Genomic DNA, 19830 nt, shown 5'->3' on the forward strand with positions numbered 1-19830 from the left:
GCTTGCGCCAGGCCCTGGATTCTATACACACACACACACACACACACATACACAGATATTGTGACATATTTAAGGCACAGAACTAAGGTTAGTGTGACTGAACTACAAAAATGGCTAGAAGGGTAGCTAGGTATCAGATCACCAAGGCCTTGAAATCCATGTTATTTTTTAAAATTAATTAATTTATTTTAATTAGGTATATATGAAAGCATAATGTATTCTGATTCATTGTACACAATTGCAGCAAAACTTTACATTTCAATGGTTGTATATCATGTAGTGTCACACCATATATTCAGTCTACATGTACCTAGGGTAATGATATCCATTCATTCCACCATCTTTCCTGCCCCCATGCACTCTCCCTCCCCTCCCTCCCCTTTACCCAAAGTTCCTCCATTTTTCCCATGCCTTCCCCCGCTCTATTAAGGATCAGCATCCACTTATCAGAGAGAACATCCAGCCTTTGATGTTTGGGGATTGGCTAACTTTGCTTAGCATGATATTCTCCAACTCCATCCATTTACCTGCAAATGCCATAATTTTATATTCTTTTAATGTTGAGTAATATTCCATTGTGTATATATACCACAGTTTCTTCATCCATTCATCTATTGAAGGGCATCTAGGTAGCTATTGTGAATTGAGCTGCTATGAACATTGATGTGGCTGTGTTTCTATAGTATGCTGACTTTAAGTCCTTTGGGTATAGACTGAGGAATGGGATAGCTGGATCAAATTGTGGTTCCATTGAAAGTTTTCTAACGAATTTCAATACTCCTTTTCAGATTGGTTGCACCAATTTTCAGTCCATATAGTGTATATATGGCAATGTATAAATGTGCCTTTTCCCCCACATCCTCGAGAACATTTATTGTTGTCTGTAATCTTGATAACTGCCATTCTGACTGGCATGTGATGTCCATGTTATTTTATTTGTATATACTTATACTCAGAATAATGGGTCATCAGTGAAGGTTATTTGGAGAGACACTACATACCCAAATTCTCATTTGTGATTACTCTGTATGGATTGAGGTGAATGGATTAGAGATGGACAGATTAGATTCAAGGAAACCTTTCAGGATACTATTCTAAAACTCTGGGAAAGAAATTATTACAGCTTGGACTAGGGTGGTAACAGAAGAAAATATGTGGAAATTGATAGTTTGGGAGGAAAGATTGACAGGACTTGTTGATGAATTAATTATGGAGAGAATAAGAGACATGTAGTTACCTAAGATTATTCTTGGGTTTCTATAATGTCCAGTTTGGTGGAGATATTGTCTAAAGTAAGAAACATTAAAAAGTGGGCTAGATACTGAAGAGAAAGCATATGACTATACTTGGACCTTGTAAATTTGAGGTGTCTTTGACACTTGAAAGGAAGATATTAAGTAGATCATTGGATCTGCTAGTCTGAATCTCAGAGGTAAGATTTGGAGTAGGGTTCCACTACTTTCAATAATCACTTGATATGATTTACTCATACATTTCAAAATTTAGGTAAGATAATCCAATTTCTAGAAAAATGTCTTACTCCATTTTGTGGCACTGAGACTAAGTAATTTATTATGAACAGAAATTTATTTCTCACAATTCTGAAGGCTGGGAACTTCAAGATCAAGGAGCCAGCATCTGCTGAGGACCTTCTTCCTGTGTCATAACAAGGCAAAATACAAAGAGAGGACAAGAGAGAGAGCAAGAGGTTGAACTCACAGCCTCAATCCCTTTCATAATCATTGTCAATCCATTCATGAGGGTGGAGCCCTCTTGACTTAAGCACTTCCCAGTAGACTCCCACCTTGTAATGCATGGGTATTACATTTCCAACACAGGCTTTTTTTTGGGGGGGGGACATTCAACCATACAAGAATATGTAATCACTAAATTTCATTCAAAAAATAAAATGCCAAATCAATACTTTAAAAAATTCTTCTCACACAGACACAAGGAAAACAATTTCAAGGTTATTTCAATAAACATACAAAGAACAAATGCACTTACATAATCAATTGCAGGAGGAAACTCTCCTACTCTTTTTTAAAATATCTTTATTTGTTTATTTATTTATATGTGGTGCTGGGGATCAAACCTAGTGCCTCATGCATGCTAGGCAAGCGCTCTACCACTGAGCTACAACCCCAGCCCAAATTTTCCAGCTCTTTTTGTAGTACCTGATACAAGCATCAGGTATCAAAACATGACAGATAGTAGGAAAAAGGAAACTTATAAATTAAGTTTTTCACTGATTAATACAGATGCAACATATTAAATAAAACATAATCAAATAGAAAACTGTAATATGTAATAAAGATAATACAGCATGACCAAACTGGATGTAGCCCAGAAATACAAGGTTGGTTTAAATGGAAAATCTAATAAAAAAATTCATATCAGTATGCTAAAGAAAAAGTTTTATGGGGCTGGGGCTGGGGGTCAGTGGCAGAACACTTGTCTAGCATGTATGAGCCACTGAGTTCAATCCTTAGCACCACATAAAAATAAACAAATAAAGACATGCTGTCCATCTACAACTACAAAAATAAAATTTAAAAGTTTTATTACAACCAAGTATATGTGAGAAAATTATTTAATGAAATTAGAAAGCCATTCCTGATTTTAAAAAATAGGAACACAAGGTAACTCCATTAATTTGATAAAAGACATTTTTTAAAACTCAGAAATGGGCTGGGGTTGTGGCTCAGTGGTAAAGCACTCGCCTAGCATGTGCGAGGCTCTGGGTCCGATCTTCAGCACCACATTAAAAAAATAAATAAATAAAATAAAGGTATTGTGTTCAACTACAACTAAAAAAATTTTTTAACTTAGAGAAAATCTCATAATTAACATAAGAATGTTCAGGGCTGGGGATGTAACTCAGTGGTAGAGTACTTGCCTAGCAAGTGTGAGTCCCTAGGTTCCATCCCCAGCACATGCACACAAACACAAATGTTGAAAGCATATCTTTAAAGGCTGGAACAAGATAAGGACCTCAGTTATCAGCACTTCTATGTTAAAAATTCTCCTAAACAGCACATTAAGGAAATAAATTACAGATTAAAGCACTCAAAAATAAAAAATATAAAACCATTACTTTTCTGAAATGAAATCATTGTCTCTATTAAAATCTAATTTATTAGAATTTATAACTAATTGGCAAGGTTACAATATGCAAAATTAGTATTCAATAATAATTGCCATTATGCAAAAATTTACTCAAAATTAATCATAGACCTAAATGTAAAGCAAAAATATAAAATATTTCTTATTTATAAAATAAAACATAGGAGAAAAACCTGCATGACATTTAAGTCTGGCAATGAGCTTTTAGATGTGGCATCAAAAGCATGATCCATGAAAGAAAAAAATTGTAACTTGCAGTTTTTCAAAATTAAAAACATTTGCTCTGTGAAAGACAGTATTAAGAAAATGAAAATAAAAGTAATGGAAAGGGGAAATACCTGCAAATCACATATCTGATAAAGAACTTATACTTAAAATACATCAAGAACACTTACAATTTGACAAAAAAGTCCCAAAGTAAAAGATTTGAATAGCCTCTTTACCAAATAAAATATATGGATGACAAATAAACACATGGAAAGATGGAAAGTATCATTAGTAATTATGAAAATGAAAAGTAAAACTGCAAGGAAATACCACTGTACACCTATAAGATTGGCAAAAAGAAATAATTGGCAATACCAAATTCTGGGGAGGTGCAGAGCAATCTAAAGACTCATTTACTACTGGTGGAAATGCAAAACAGTATAGCCATTTAAAAAACAGTTTAGTACTCTGTTATAAAACAAAATATAAATTTGCCATTAGAAATAGCAATCCTTGGGGCTGGGGTTGTGGCTCAGTGGTGGAGCACTAGCCTAGTGCGTGCGAGGCACTGGGTTCAATCCTCAGCACCACATAAAAATGAATAAAATAAAGGCATGTGTCCAACAACAACTAAAAAAAAGAAGAAAAGAAATAGCAATCCTACTCTTTGGTATGTAACCAAGTGAGCTGAAAACTTCTGTTTACATGAAAACCCATACCATACATAAATGTTTACAGAAGCTTAATTTATAAAAGCCCCAAACTGGAAACAACTCAGATATCCTTCAACAGATAATGGACAAAAAAAAAAAAAACAGTGGCACTTCAATACAGTAGAATACTACTCAGAAATTCAGCAATAAAATGGAACAAAGTACTGATTTCATTCTGCAACACTGATGAATTTCAAAAGCATTTTGATAAATCAAAGAAGCCACATTCAAAAGGCAGCATTGTGGAATTTTGCTATGTAACATTCTAGAAGAAGCAAAATGGATATGGAAAACAGATCAATGGTTTTCAGGGATTCTATTTCACAAACTGATAATTAGTACAGAGAGACCAAGAGGAAGTGCAGAGAGAGGACCAGGCCCCATCAGATTCCTCCAGTGACAGCCCTTGCCTCCCTTCCCCAGTGCCCACCTTTGTGCAGCTCACTGAACCCTGGCAAACGGAATTTCTGGTCTTAATAAGGACTGCCCACCCTTTTTAACCAGATGAGCCCCCAGAAACCCCTGCATTTGACAAGGTTCAACTACAAAATTCTCTGTCATGAAAGAATTTTTAGAAGTGATTAAACTATTCTATATGGTATTATGGTAGTGAATATATGACTATATGCATTTGTCAAAACTCATAGAAATAAACAACATTAAGAATGAACTTTGTCAGGTTCTGTGGTGCATGCCTGTAATCCCAGCGTCTTAGGAGGCTGAAGCAGGAGGATCATTAAGTTCAAAGCCAGTCTCAGCATCTTATCAAAGCCCTCAGCAGTTCAGGAAGATACTGTCTCTAAATAAAATACAATAAGAGAGTTGGGGTGTGGCTCAGTGATTAAGCGCCCCTGAGTTCAATCTGTAGTATAAAAAATGAACTTTACTGTAAGCAAAGTTAAAATTTCAGTCAGGTTATGGAAATACAGGATGGAACACAGCCTGAGATGAATAAATCTAAGTATATTGCAAATATGTGACATAATCTCACTTAAGGGATAGCAGAGAGATGAGCTTACCTAAGTAGCCTTGGAAAATAGTATTTTAAATGGAAATTACATGTCTTTAGACAAAAAGATCTACAAATAAACATTGTACCCTAGTTGGGAAGCTTGTTTCTCCTAGGGATGAGCGTTAGTGATGGTGAAACTGCTTTGCATATACATAGTGTTGAGCAAATAATTAACTATGTTATGGATAATGAAAACTGGAATTTTCATTGTCAGGGAAAGAATAAGCACGGGGGCAAGGGAGGATAGAATGAACCCTTTGGTGCCACATTAGATTCAGGGATATCAGTATCAATTCATGTATATGATGATGATGAAGATGAAGAAGAAGAAAAAAGATAGCGAGAGAGAGAGAGAGAGAGAGAGAGAGAGAGAGAGAGAGAGGATAGATAGGTCCCTCTAAGAGTCCTTATTTTTGTCTCCTCTGTTGTAGACATTCACGTTATCCCAAATAAGAAGGAAGAAAAGTGTCAGTAGCATCATCTTAAAAAATATATATATATTTTTTTCTTACTTCCTCAAACTGGACTCTGTTCTGTTAGAATTTTTAATACTCAGTGAAAGGATGCACCCACTAGAAGACAAACAATTAATGAGTATTTAAAAATTGAAAAATAGGGGCTGGGATTGTGGCTCAGCTGTAGAGTACTTCCCTAGCACATGGGGGACCTAGGTTCCATCCTCAGCAGCACATAAAAATAAATAAATGAAATAAAGATATTGTGTCTAGTTACAACCAAAAAGTAAATATTAAAAAAATGAAAAATAAAATTATGCTTTTGGATTTTTGTTTAACAAGTACAAACTTTCTAAAATTGAAAAAGTAAAGTACGTACTTGGACTTTTTCATTTAATAAGAAACTGGTTTTGCAATTTCAGCTAGATTAATTTGTCATATGATAAAGTCTACACATGGAGGCATTTCACTTTGTGAGTAATTTATTATTTAAAGTCTACAGATGGTTGAATGGTAAAAAAAAAAAAGTACACAATTACAATCACACAAAAAGGAAAATGGGTACCACCTGGTGATCATGTCTCAACACAAACACTTTCTTAATGTATTTGAACGAATTTAGCTATTATCTCACATCAGCACAAAAGTTAGTGGCTTGAAAGAGAAATTATTTTATTATCTCTTAATAGTTTCTGTGGACCAGAAATTCAAAAGAGACAGTACAGTTGGAGTTTCTCTCTCTCTCTCTCTCTCTCTCTCTCTCTCTCTCTCTCTCTCTCTCTCTCGTTTTTTTTTTTTTTTTTGGTGTCAGGGATGGAACACAGGGTCTCATGCTAGGCAAGAGCTCTACCATTGAACTACATTCCCAGACCTCAGGATCTTTCATAATTGAGCCTTAAAAAAACAGAATGCTGATGCAGCTAAGGACTGCTCAAGCATCTCTCATTCTTCATTTTCCAGGCCTCTCCATGTAGTCTTTCCACATGGGCTTGTCTGAGTTCCCAACTATCAGTTACCAAATGGTTTCTGAATGCTTCAAGAACGAATATTCCAGATCATATGGTACTTACGAATTGCCTTCTATAACCTAGACTTGAAAGTCACATAGCATTAATTCTGCCATACTCTGTTGCTCCAACAGTCATATTTTCAAGAGGAGGGGGACATAGACCCAACTCCTCAATGGGATGAGAATCAAAAAAATTTGCAGACATATTTTAATATCACTGCCAATATACAGAAAATATAGGAGGCTAATTTGCAATCTGTTTAGAATGACTGAGCTTTGGTAAATCTTAAATTAGACTTTCCTTACCTTATGCTAAGGGAAATAAGCCAGACACAGAAAAGAAAATATTTCATGATCTCACTTATAAGTGGAATCTTAAAAATAAATAAATAAACAATCAAATATACAGAGATCGAAAATAAAATGGTGGTTATGAGGGAAGGTGCAGAGGGGAGGGGAGGAAATGAGGAGAAGTAACTTAAAGAACATAAAGTAACAGAGATGTAGGATGAATAACTCTAGAGATCTGATGCAATGCATGAGAATTACAGTTAACAAAATTATACCACATTAAAGTTTTTTGTTAAATAAGTATATTTTAGTTGCTCTTGTCAGAAAACAAAGCAACTATGTGAGATGATAGATAAGTTAATTTGCTTCACTATAATAACCATTTTACTATTTATATGTATCCTAAAACATCGTATTATAAACTTCAAATATACACAGTAAAATTTATTTTAAAAATAAAAGCATTGAAAATAAAATAGCTCTCCCTTTACCTGGATGCTCATTACATAAACATGTATATTTTAGTGTTTTAAATTTTTGGAATATTAACTTTTCTTCTGCCATTGCCTTTATTTCCCCTCATCATTAGGATGTTCATAAGAATATCAACAATCTTGGACAGATATGCCACACAATGAACATCATTTGGGAAAAAAACAACAGAAGGAAAGCTAATGTTAGTGAGGACCCATTTTATGCCACTTCTATTTATTTCATTTAACTTATAGAAGGTTACTTATTGCAGTGAAACAAATTACTTTATACTTTAATGGCACAAAACAACAATTTTGTCATTCTTGCTAATTTTGGGGTCAGATTACAGTGGGGCTCACTCATCTGTGCTCCACAATAACTAAAGTCTCAGCTGAAGTGGCTTAAATGAGTGAAGAAGGTTGGCATGTGTGTTCTGGGGCCATAGGTCTGTGAATGTGGTTTCAGTTGTTGGTCATATTCTGTGATTCTTCTTCACATCACAGTAGATAGAGTTAGAATGAGAAAAATCACTTACATGTTTGATGCCAGTGCTTGGATAGCTGGAACAGTTGGATTTGTCTAGGTATCCCTATCTATACCTGCAACCTGTCCCCATGACTCTTAGGCTTCTTCAAAGCAAGATGGTGTCTGGCTACTTGAACATGTTAGGTAGCTTCCCCCTCAGAGGGTTTCACCCCTGACTCCTCTGCATACTCTATCCTGCACCTTCATTTTCTTGACTATAAGCAATATTCTATTGTCAAAAATAAAGCATTGTAGATCCTCAGGGGAGTAATTTCTTCCTTGCTTAAAGGCTGAATTGAAAATTTCCCTCACTCCTACACCACAATGAGTGGAAACAGCAAGACCTCTGCTGATCTAGTTTTGGAAGTCGCCCAATATAATTTCCACCATATTCTACTGATCAAACTGAGTCACTGAACCAGCCAAGACTCTATATTATACCTCTTTATGGAAGAATGGCTTGTATATATAGGGAGGGAAAGAATTGATAGTGGCTACTGTGGGAATAAGCTACCACATTCTTTTCATAGATGAAGAAAAGGAGACTCTGGTAAATTAAATAAATTGTTGAGGATTACACAGGAAATGAATAAGTAAAGTATATGGAACACAAATCCAGGTTAACTAATTTCAAAATCAGAGATTCTTATACTTTATCTTGCAGTCCCTATGAAATAGGTGCTTCCCCATATTTATTCCTCAGAAGCACTTTCCCCCCCAAAAAAAATGGCTTGAAGTAATCTGAGAAACATATTTCATTTTGGAGAATCAAAGTGCATATGAATATATAAGACACTGAAATGTCTATTTCCAAACATGTTTGACTAAGCCATCCCTTTTTTAATGCAAGGCCCATTAACACCAGTTCATGGAATATGACTTTACAAATGTTATGTTTATACTGTAAAGAATACATGCTCTTGTTGGTGTTACAAAATGTAATATTACTGGCAGAATCCAATTTAATTGAGTATCATCAAACTGTCAAAATTACATAACAAGGCTATTTTGATGATCTGATTAACCATTTAGATTGAAACTGCTTTGCTAATGCATATACAGTACATTTTCATGAAAGGAAAACCTTGAATAACCAAAGCATTCCTAAATCCTTGCCAATGTATCAGTGAAAAAAATGCTGAATATAATTTCTGCCTGCTTAAACAATTTGAGGGTTTATATTTTTAATATCTACAGAGTGCTAAATTTTATTAATAAAATATTTCACATATCAAATTCACTTTTATCATATTGAAGAGGATGTTGGTTTTATCAAAGAGAATTTTCACCGCTATATATTTATCTATGCTAAATATATGAATCTGACACAACTTTCCTATTTACATGTATGAATACACCACAGTGAATCTCAACATTGTGTACATCCACAAGACTGGAGTCCTAATTAGAATAAGATGCACTCCATTTTTTGTATAAATATGTCAAAACTAAAAAGAACAAATAAATAAATTATATATTTTTATATATGAATCTATGAAAAATTTTAATGAAAATTTATATATGCTTATATACATTATATACATACATGTATGTATGTATGTGTATGTGTGTGTTTTATATATATATATATATATATATATATATATATATGACAAACCACCAGACCTCAGAAACCTAAACATTATTTAGAAGAGATGGGCTTTAGATATCTCTCACAATAATTCTGCCAAATAACTCTAACAAAATAATAGAATAAAATCTTAAGTCAAATATTTCCTGTAGTCAAAACATAAACAAAATAGAAGAGCTAGGTAACTGAACTCATTTTCATGGTGAGAGGAGTGGGACTTGACTTTCATGCAGGTAGACTTGCATTTATCAATGCTCTGAATTGGCAGAGAATTGAAACAAGCACCTGGTAGACAAAGTATGATCAAAGGCAAGTGTAGTGAACCCCATTCACCTCTTAAAATGGCAGTTCTTGCATTTATTGTCAATGTTATATGCCCCTTTTTCCTGTCTCAATTTTTCTCCTGTTTGTTTGCCCCTTTGAGTCTCACCAAAGCTCTGCCCAACAACTGTGCTTGTCCAACACTCAATTCCCATTCACCAAGAGCCAGTTCAAGTACCTATTCTTCCATTAAACAAAGCTTCCCAACAATTGTAAAAAAAAAAAAAAATGAGTTTACGCCAAATTCCTATAATATTGTCCTCCCACCAAAAAGCCTTACAAAATGTGGGGTTTCAATTTTCTAATTAACCTGGAAAAACTGGATGCTGTAGTTTTTGTATTTGTTCGTTCATTCATTTATCTCTCTTTTCTCTCTGACTTCGCTATACTCTATCCTGCATCTTCATTTTCTTGACTATGAACAATATTCTATTGCCAAAAAATGGGGCACTCTGGATCCCTATGGGAGGAATTGCCCTCTTGCTTTAAGACTGACTTGAAAATGTCCCTCACCCCTGGCATCATGTATGTTCATAACATGTCCTACACACCATTAAACATCTTCTGGTTGCTGGGAGTAGCAACAGTCGAGTAATTATCCCAATGAAATTATCCACATCCATACTCAGTAGACTGCACAGATGCCTATCTCTGTGTTTCCAACCATGTCTGTAGTAAAGAGGTCCTGACTGATGATCCATACACCTGGGCTATTTAAATAGTTCACCCCACACTAGCAATAAATATCCTGGGCTCCAGACATTTGGAAAGACAGACCACCTCCTCCACTTGATCTGATTCCAAGTTCACCAAGCAGCAGTTTTGAGAATTATTGATCTTCCCATGAGGTTCCCCATATGGGAGACAATGTACCAACAAGATGACTCAAGTCTGAGTATATGTAATAGTATGAATTCTCTTATAAATTTATAAACTGGTATTCTAGTTTATATGCATAACGTCCATGAGTTTACATAGTATAGTAGACTGAATAAATACCCCACCACCAAAAATATCAGATTATCACCCCTGGAATCTATAAATATGACCTTATTTTGAAAAACAAAAGGTTTCACAGATATGATTAAGTATCTTGAGATGGGGAGATTATCCTGAATAATAGCCTCAAATATAATCATAAATGTTCTTAGAGATAGGGAATATTTGAAACACATATGAGAGAAAACAGTATGAAGATGGAACAGAGACATTTTAAGATGCTGGCCTTTAAGTTTGGAGTGATGTATTTATAACCCCAGGAATACTGGCAGCCACCAGAGCTAGAAGAGGCAAGGAATAGACTTCCCCTACAGCCTCTTAAGATAGAATGGCCCTGCCAATAGCTCAATTTTGGCCCATTGCTACTGATTTTAGATGTCTTAACTGCAGAACTATTTGTTATGGCAGCCACAGGAAACTAATACTCCTAGTTCATGTAAAACCCTAAGAATCTGTTCAATTCTTGGGGCACTGACCAAATGGAGGCCACAGGCCATAATACCCTACTAAGGGAATGGTGTTCAAGGAAGTTCTATTGGAGTGTTCAGCAACCCTTTCTAATGTCTGCCACATCCTCTTTAGTGTCATCAATGTTTATTATAGATATAAGTTCTTACTTAATTATAAAATTTCATTAAAGCATAGGCTAATACTTAAAAAGAAAAAAATTACCTAAGACATATTGAACACTTACAATTTTCCAGGCACTGTGTTAAACATTTAGTATGTGTTCATTACTACCCTAGAACTGGGCAAGCAGGGCTCTTCAGAGAGCCCCATACTTTGGATGTACTACTTGAAACCTTCAAAGCCATTTCTGGTGGCTGGGACAAGCCAGAGCTGGCAGTGTTATCTAATCAGGGCACCTGGAGCCTGAATTAGTACCTACATGGCCACTATCCCTATTTCTTTCCATCAGGGTGATTGCTGCCTATCTTGTCTACTCAGCACACAGGATCAACCAGATGCCCCAAGAAACATTGGGTCTTGTGCCTTAAGACTGTCCTGTGGGCTCATGGCAGGACTTCAGTTCTAAGAAGGAATGTCTGACAAGCAATCACTCATGCTTGTTTGTTTGTTTTCCATAAGCTCATTCAAGATTGGACCACCAGAATGATTCTGACAAGTTCAGAGTTCTGGGTCCACTGATAGTCCTCCCCAGACCCTCAGACTTAAGCTGGGTGTGAGTTTCTACATTGATTCTCATCATGTTCTGACCATAGTGTTACCTCCCATTTACAGTAGCTGAAGGCATTAGAGGTAGTGACAGGCATCCTTTAGCCTATACATATTCCCAATGGTGGCATCCACAGCAGTCATCTAAAACCTTTTCCAAAGGTTTTGTGCTATGTATCAGGCAGTCCTCCTATGTCCTCTGAGGACTTTTGAGACTGTTTCTTTACAATACCAGGAGCCATTCTGATTAATGTCTTCTCTTATTGTCAATTGATGTACTGACACTGTGCTCCTCTTAGTAGGTACAAAAGCAATATATCCTGAGAAACAGATAGGACCACACTTCACCCAGTCCACAAGATCCTTGCTCATTCTCTCTGGTGTCAGTGTGTGGAAGGCAAGTATAATCAAAATGGAAAATTATTACATTGTAGTAATAGTGTAATAAGGCCTAAAGTGTTCAAAAGAAAACATTATTGGAAAATGTGTTGCTTGAAATTTATGCTATGTTCACATTTTCCCACATATTCAGGATAAGACTTGCATTTGTGGCATCATAAACAACAAAACACAGTAACAACATCTAAGAGAGCAATTGGAAGCCAGTATTCACAGGTAATCCCATGCATGTGGAAGTTTCACAAGAAGTTATATAAAGCAGCTTTAAATAAGTGATTATGAAGTATTAGAAGCAAGAATAACTATATTGTTTCAATCCAAAGAGCCATGGCATTGTGGGTCAGGATCTTGTTGAATATTGAGAACATTGCACTGAATGTGTACATTGCTTTGGGTGGTATGGAAATTATAACATATTAATTCTTCTGACCCATGAACAGAGAAATTTTTTCATTTATTTTTATCTTTTCCATTTTCTTTCATCAATGTTTTATAGTTTTTAGTGTACAAATATTTTGCCTGTTGGTTAAATTTATTCCTAAGTATTGTATTTTATTGGTTCGATCCCAACAAATTTTATTTATTTTCCAGCTATGTCATTATTGGTGTATAGAAATTCTATGATTTTTGTATATTGATTTTTGGATCCTGTACCTTAACGTATTCATTTATTAGTTCTAACATTTTTTTGTGGAATTTTTGGAGTTTCCACATAAAGGATCATGTCAACTGTGAATAAAGATCATTTTACATCTTCCTTTTAAATTTGGATAACTTTAATGTCTTTTTCTCCTCTTATCACTCTGACTAGTAATTTTAGTACTATGATGAATAGAAATGATGCGAGTGGGCATCCATGACTTGTACTGAATCTTAGTGGAAAAGCTTTCAGTTTCTCTCCATTATGGTGTGAACTGTGGGTTTTTCATAAATGTCCTTTATTATGTTCGGGAACTTCCTTTCTATACTAAAACTGTATCAAGAAAGGATATTGAACTTTGTCAAATGCTAGTTCTCCATTAATTTAAGTGATCATGTGATATATTTTATCTTTCATCTGTTAACGTGATCTATAGCATTGACTGATTTGCTTAAGTTAAATCAGACTTGAAAGGCAGGGTGAAATCTCACTTGGTCATGATGTATAATATTTTTGATATGCTGCTGAATTCATTTTGCTAATATTTTATTGAGGATTTTTGCATCAATGTTTTTCAGAGAAATTGCCTGTCATTTTCTATTCTTTTACAGTGTCTTTTTCTGGCTTAGGTATCAAGATAATGTGGGACTCATAAAATGTTTGGAAGTATTCCCTCTAGCTCTATTTTTTGGAAGAGTTCAAGAAATATTGGTAATAATTCTTCCTAATTCTTCAGTGAAGCCATATGGTCCTGAGATTTTCTTTGTAGGAAGGATTTTAATGACTACTTCAATCTCCTTACTTGTTATTGGTTGATTCAAGTTTTGTATTTCTTCCTAATTTAATCTTGGTAGGTTATATTTTTCTAGGAATTTGTTCATTTCCTTCAGGTTATCCAATTTGTTGTCATGTAATTGTTCATAATAGTCTGTCATGATCATTTTTTAATTTCTGAGGCATTTATTGAAAAACCTCCACTTTCATTTCTGATTTTATTGATTTGAGTTGTCTTTCCTTTTTTCTTAGTCTGACCAGAAGTGATCTATTTTCTTCATTATTTTTCAAATCAATAACTCTTGTTTTTTTATTAATTTTATTTCTTTTTTGTTCTCTGTTTGATTTATTTTGTTCTGATCTTTATTAATTCCTTTCTTTTGTTAACTTCAGATTTAGTTTTTCTTCTTTTTCTTGCTCCTTGACACATAATGTTTGGCTATTTAGGATGAATCATTCTCCTTTTTAAATGTAGGTATTTATTGCTGTGAACTTCCCTCTTACAATGCTTTTGTTGGGGCTGGGGTTTTGGCTCAGTGGTGGAGCACTTGCCTAGCATGTTCGAGGCACTGGGTTTGATCTTTAGCACCACATAATTAATTAATTAATTAAAAGGTATTGTGTTCATCTACAACTAAAAAATATTTCTCAAAAAGAAGTGCTTATGGGGCTGGGTTGTAGCTCAGTGGTAGAGCGCTTGCCTAGCACATGCAAGTCACTGGGTTTGATCCTCAGCACCACATAAAATAAATAAATAAAATAAAGGTATTGTGTCCAACTACAACTAAAAAAAAAATTAAAAATTAAAAAGAAGTGCTTAGATTGGTGCAGTGGTGCACACCTGCAATCCCAGCAGTGCAGGAGGCTGAGGCAGGAGGATTGTGAGTTCAAAGCCAGTCTCAGCAACTGCAAGGTGCTGAGCAAATCGGTGAGACCCTGTCTCTAAATAAAATACAGAATAGGGCCGGGGATGTGTCTCAGTGGTTAAGTGACTCTGAGTTCAATCCCTAGTACCAAAAAAGGTGCTTTTTGTTCCATTCTATAGGTTTTGGTACGCTGTTTTCATGTTGATTATCTTTTAAGACTTTTTTAGAATTTCCCTTTTGATTTCTTTCTTGAGCCATTTGTTGTTCAAGAGCATGTAGTTTAATTTCCACCTATTTGTGAATTTTCCAAACTTCATCTTATTTCTAGTTTCATTCTATCATAGATGGAAATAATACCATATAAGATTTTTTTACAAGTATGTTTAATTTTTTTAAATATTCTTTTAGTTGTAGATGGACACAATACCTTTATTTATTTATCTTTATGTAGTGCCAAGGTTTGAACCCAGGGCCTCACACATGCTAGGCAAGTACTCTATCACTGAACCACAACCCCAGCCCCACTATATAAGATTTTGATCTTGAATTTTTTAAGGCTTACTTTGTGGCCTAACATATGGTCTGTCTTGGTTAATATATATTCTGCTACTATAGGATGAGAAGTTCTATGTATATGTCTATTAGGCCCATTTGGTCTAAAGTGAAGTTCAAGTCCAGTATTTCCCTATTTATTTTCTGTTTGGTTCATCCATCCATTGTTGAAAGTAGAGTATCAGAGGCCCCTACTATTATTGTAGGGCTGTTTATTTCTCCCTTCATGTACATTAGTATTTGCTTTCTATATTGAGGTGCTCTGATGTTGGGTTCATATATCTTTACAATTGTTTTATCCTCTTGATTAATTGATCTCTTTATCATTAGTGATCTTCTTTGTGTCTTGGGCTGTTTTTGACTTATGAGTTTAACTTGCACATCCTTTGTGACTACGGATAGTGAGTATCTTTTCATGTGCTTATTTGCCCACCATATTGTCTTTTCTGAAACATTTGTTCAACTGTTTTGCTCATGTTTTAAATGGTTCATTTTCTTATTGTTGAATTTTGAGAATTATTTATACACTGTGTATATAAATACTTTGTAGGATTCATCCCTTTATATCTATAGAGGATTTGTTCCAGGACCCCTCCCCACCAGCCATGGATATCAAAATCTATAGATGTTCAAGTCCCTGATATAAAATATTGCGGTATTTGCACAGAATTTATGCACATCCATAAATCATAAATGATCTCTAGATTATTTATAATACCAATACAATGTAACTGCTATGTAAATAGTTGTTATACTGTATTATTTAGGAAATAAGTGAGTACATGTTCAGTACAGATGCAATTTTTAATGGATATTTTCAATCCACAGTTGGTGGAATCCACAAATGTGAAACCTGTGAGCCTGTTGCTAACTGTATATGTCTTTCCTATCATAGTATACCTTCATATAATAGTATACCACCTCACATAGATTGTAATTCAAGCAGTCTTCAAGTTTGCCTTGCCTTTTACTTTCTGCTGCCACTGCTTGAGCTTCCCTTGTAAAACCCATAGTTTCCCAATCTGCCTTCAGAGAATATATAGAGCCCTTCTACAGTTTTCAGTATTCCCAGAAAAAAATTTTGGCTTGCCAGTTGCATGCTCCAACCAAAACCCACAGTGGTTTTACCACTCATTTCCTATCAAGCTTACTAATTTTATCAAAGACACCACTCCTAATCAAGTCAGCTTTCTCTGGCAATGCCTTAGTTGAATGAGTATTAAACATTTTTAAGGAAGTGATATAAATCTAGAGTTAACAGAGATGATAAACTCAAGTATGTAAATGGAAAATAGGAAGAAAGGAGATATAAAGTGAATATTAATGATATGCATTCAGACACAGAACAAGATAGACATACCTATATAGTAACAGACTTTCATGACAATAACTTTATTTTGAGCCATTGTAAAGTTATTGCCAAGCTGTAGTATACAGATATATGCTTTTTAAAATATTTATGACATGAAACAGATGCATTAAGTTGAGATATGCATAGATGTGGTTCATGATTCAGTGAGTTTTTACCACTACTATGACCAATGGCCACTAATGTAAGGGAAGAAACTTAGTTATGGATATTTATTTTCTACAGAGGGTAGAATTAACAAAACATCCTATCTACCAGTCATGCCCAAAGCCCACAACTCAGCTGCTTCTGTTTTTAGCCAGGTATAAAAATAAATTGGAAAAGAACCTTATTGTGAGTTTCAGAAAATTCCAAATAAGTACCAATAAAAGTTTAAACCATGAACTTCTCCAAGTTTATTTTCAATGTAGGAATCATTCTTCCTAAAAACTCTCTGAGGGATTTGGACCCTCATGGAACAGAGAAACAAGATATATCAATGTGTGTTCTACTCGTGCCTAAGATGTGAGGTTCTTCTTGTTCCAAAAAACAAGCACCACATAAAAGCATACTATTCATTCTTTTCCCTAATCCAACTTTCTCCATATTCCCCAATAAACTTCTCTTCATCCTGCACTTGCCCTCAGTTGACATTGCCTTTGACCACCCAAATGTTAAGGCCTCACCCAGGAGGGTGAGGTATCTGTTCTTCAGGAGCTGAAAATTCAGTGTAGAGATCTCAAGTGGCATCACTGTTAGGTGTCTCTCAATCTTGCCAGTTTTACAAACCACTCCTGGAGAGAATTTAAGTCATTTGGAAAGTAAGGTTTAATTAGAGAGACCTCACTGTCCTTATTTAGCCACCCTCCAACCTTGGCTTTAATGAGATCCAACTGCTGCCACAGTTAATCAACCCTCCAATGAGGTAGAATAACTTCTTGATTTTATTTGTGCCTTTAGGTCTGTTGACAGATGCATAGCAGTTCATCACAGCTATGTGTGTCTTGGTTTATCTTTAGTCACTTCTAGAGAGCTGAGTGAATACAGGGTCATGAAGAGGCAGGATTCTGGAATCAAGCTGACCAAAGGAGTGACAAGGTCAAGATTTGAATTCAGATGTGAATGCCTAAACCATCTCAGCCTCAATTTCCTAAATATCTCCTTAATAAATGGTGGCTAAAAATGGTATCCAGATTTCTGACTCTCTGTCTAGCCTTGCCAATGCAGAGATCCATGGTCACTTTCCATCATTCATATGGGAATGACATCTAAAATATCCAACCATTCTGGGTGTTTGAGAGTCCACTTTCCCCTGGACATATTTCTTCTTGCCTGTTTTGGTTTCCTGAGCCACAATATCCCCTAAATCCCTGGAATTATACATACAGTACTCCTCTTTTAGAACTCATGCAATTTCACCACTCTCTATTTTCTGGGCATATATCTAATCTGAGTGGAAGAGGAAAAGGGTCAGCAACATCTGCCACCATTAGGGGACTTATACTCTAGGAAAAGATGCTGTTACTTCCTCCAGATTTAGGCCCCTTCCAGTATTCAGCTCTGAATAACTAATTAACATAAGCCTGCCTTGCTCTTGCCTAAAACTACACTTTATACTTGGTCTCATATGGGAGATCACAATTTGAGTGCTTCAACTCAATTCTTGGTGAGCCTAAGTACCCCAGAAGAAAGGACAGGCTACCCACTCAATCCTTCTTTACCTGATGACTGTGTGCCTGAAGTTCATAATCTTGCTACAGGATCTGTGAGAAGTCAGAAGAATGAACTTGCTTATTATACTCTCTGGATGGTTGGAGCCTGTCGGCCTACTTCATCTCTGGTAGTTTCATCAGAGAGGCTTCATTTCTTCATTTTTGGTAAAATTTTTCTGAAATAAACCTATTTATCCAGGTATAAACATATTCCCTGCCTTGAACTTACAAAAGCTCTCCTATGCTAATCCTAGATCAGACTCTCCTTCATTTTCCAATCTCTGCCTGGAGTTAGACTGGATTTTTCATGTCCTAGCTATACTTATTCCAATTGTCAGTCCTTTTCCTGACACACCCACCCTGTCTGGCCCATCGTTTTCTTTAGCTTCTTATTATTTTTTTCTTTTATCATTCTCTTGCCTTATTTTATTTCCCCCAGTCCCAGCAAGCAGAGAAACCAAAGCACCCAAAAAAGTATACTGAAGAGTTGGAGGTATCAACAGTGACTGATTATAGATCTACAGGATACCTGCTCACAGCAGGTGATTCAGAGGTAAAGTCTGTGCCTGGATACATAAAAGGGCTATCTTGGTTTTATCACTGTTTCCCTTTTAACTTCTGACCCATATCCAAAAGGATTCTTTCTCTCCATCCCCCAAGCTCACCCTGCCCACCCCTGCTTTCAGTAACGTTTTTTCCTCCAACAAATGCCTTTGAATACACTTTTTATGCCACATTCTTTCAGACTATAGGAAGTTAGCCTAAATAGTGTTGATTCATCTTGATGTTTTCTAGCCAAATGTCTAATTGAGTTGATTTCTGACATTTTAGAGCCACCCACTCAACTTCACATTTTAAAACTTGCAATTGCACTTTTGTTTTCTGCTACCACCTAAACAAAACCAACATGCATCATACTTTTCTTTTAGGAAAAAAAATAACCCCCTGAGAACAAGAAAATGGAGTTGCTCCCTCCCATGAAGTCCTCAGTAAAATAGGAGAATTATAACTGTTAGAATAACAGCTATATTTGTGTTGCTAGAAGATATAAAATCATGCAGACACATGCAAGCCCCACATTTCCCTGTTTATAAGATTTAAGTCATTTCCAGTTAAGGTGGAAATCACTGGTATTGCCCGAACTTCAATAGAGCATCAAGATCTGCTCAGTTTTTTCCACTTACTAGTAAATTCCTGGCACATATCAAACAAACTCTCATTGAAAAGGCTCCATGTGGTGCATGTAAAATGAAGTGTTCTTGGGGTGGGATAAGTTACTGGATCACTGGGATCAAGCATTGAGCCAAATCGAGCACACATGGTAATAGGCAAGAGAATGGAACAGCATTTGAAATCTTCACTCAAAAAGTACTAAATTTCCAAGATATGAATAGGGCTCTAGCTGTTCTCTCACCAGCCACGTGCAAAGGAAAATATATAGTTAGAAACACTAAGTACTAGCTACACAAAGGAAGCAGGCAGAAATCATAAGACTTCATGTCATATCTAGTTACCATAGATTTTTAATGAAAGATTTAAAAAATTAATAGAGTATAGAAATTGGCCTTCTTTGCCCATGGAAGAGTATCATCCCGCCTGAATTCTAACTCCAAAGCATTTTAGGTATGTGATTTAGGTAA

The sequence above is a fragment of the Callospermophilus lateralis genome, chromosome X (genome assembly GCF_048772815.1).
Source record: "Callospermophilus lateralis isolate mCalLat2 chromosome X, mCalLat2.hap1, whole genome shotgun sequence".
NCBI classification, from domain to species: Eukaryota; Metazoa; Chordata; class Mammalia; order Rodentia; family Sciuridae; genus Callospermophilus; species Callospermophilus lateralis.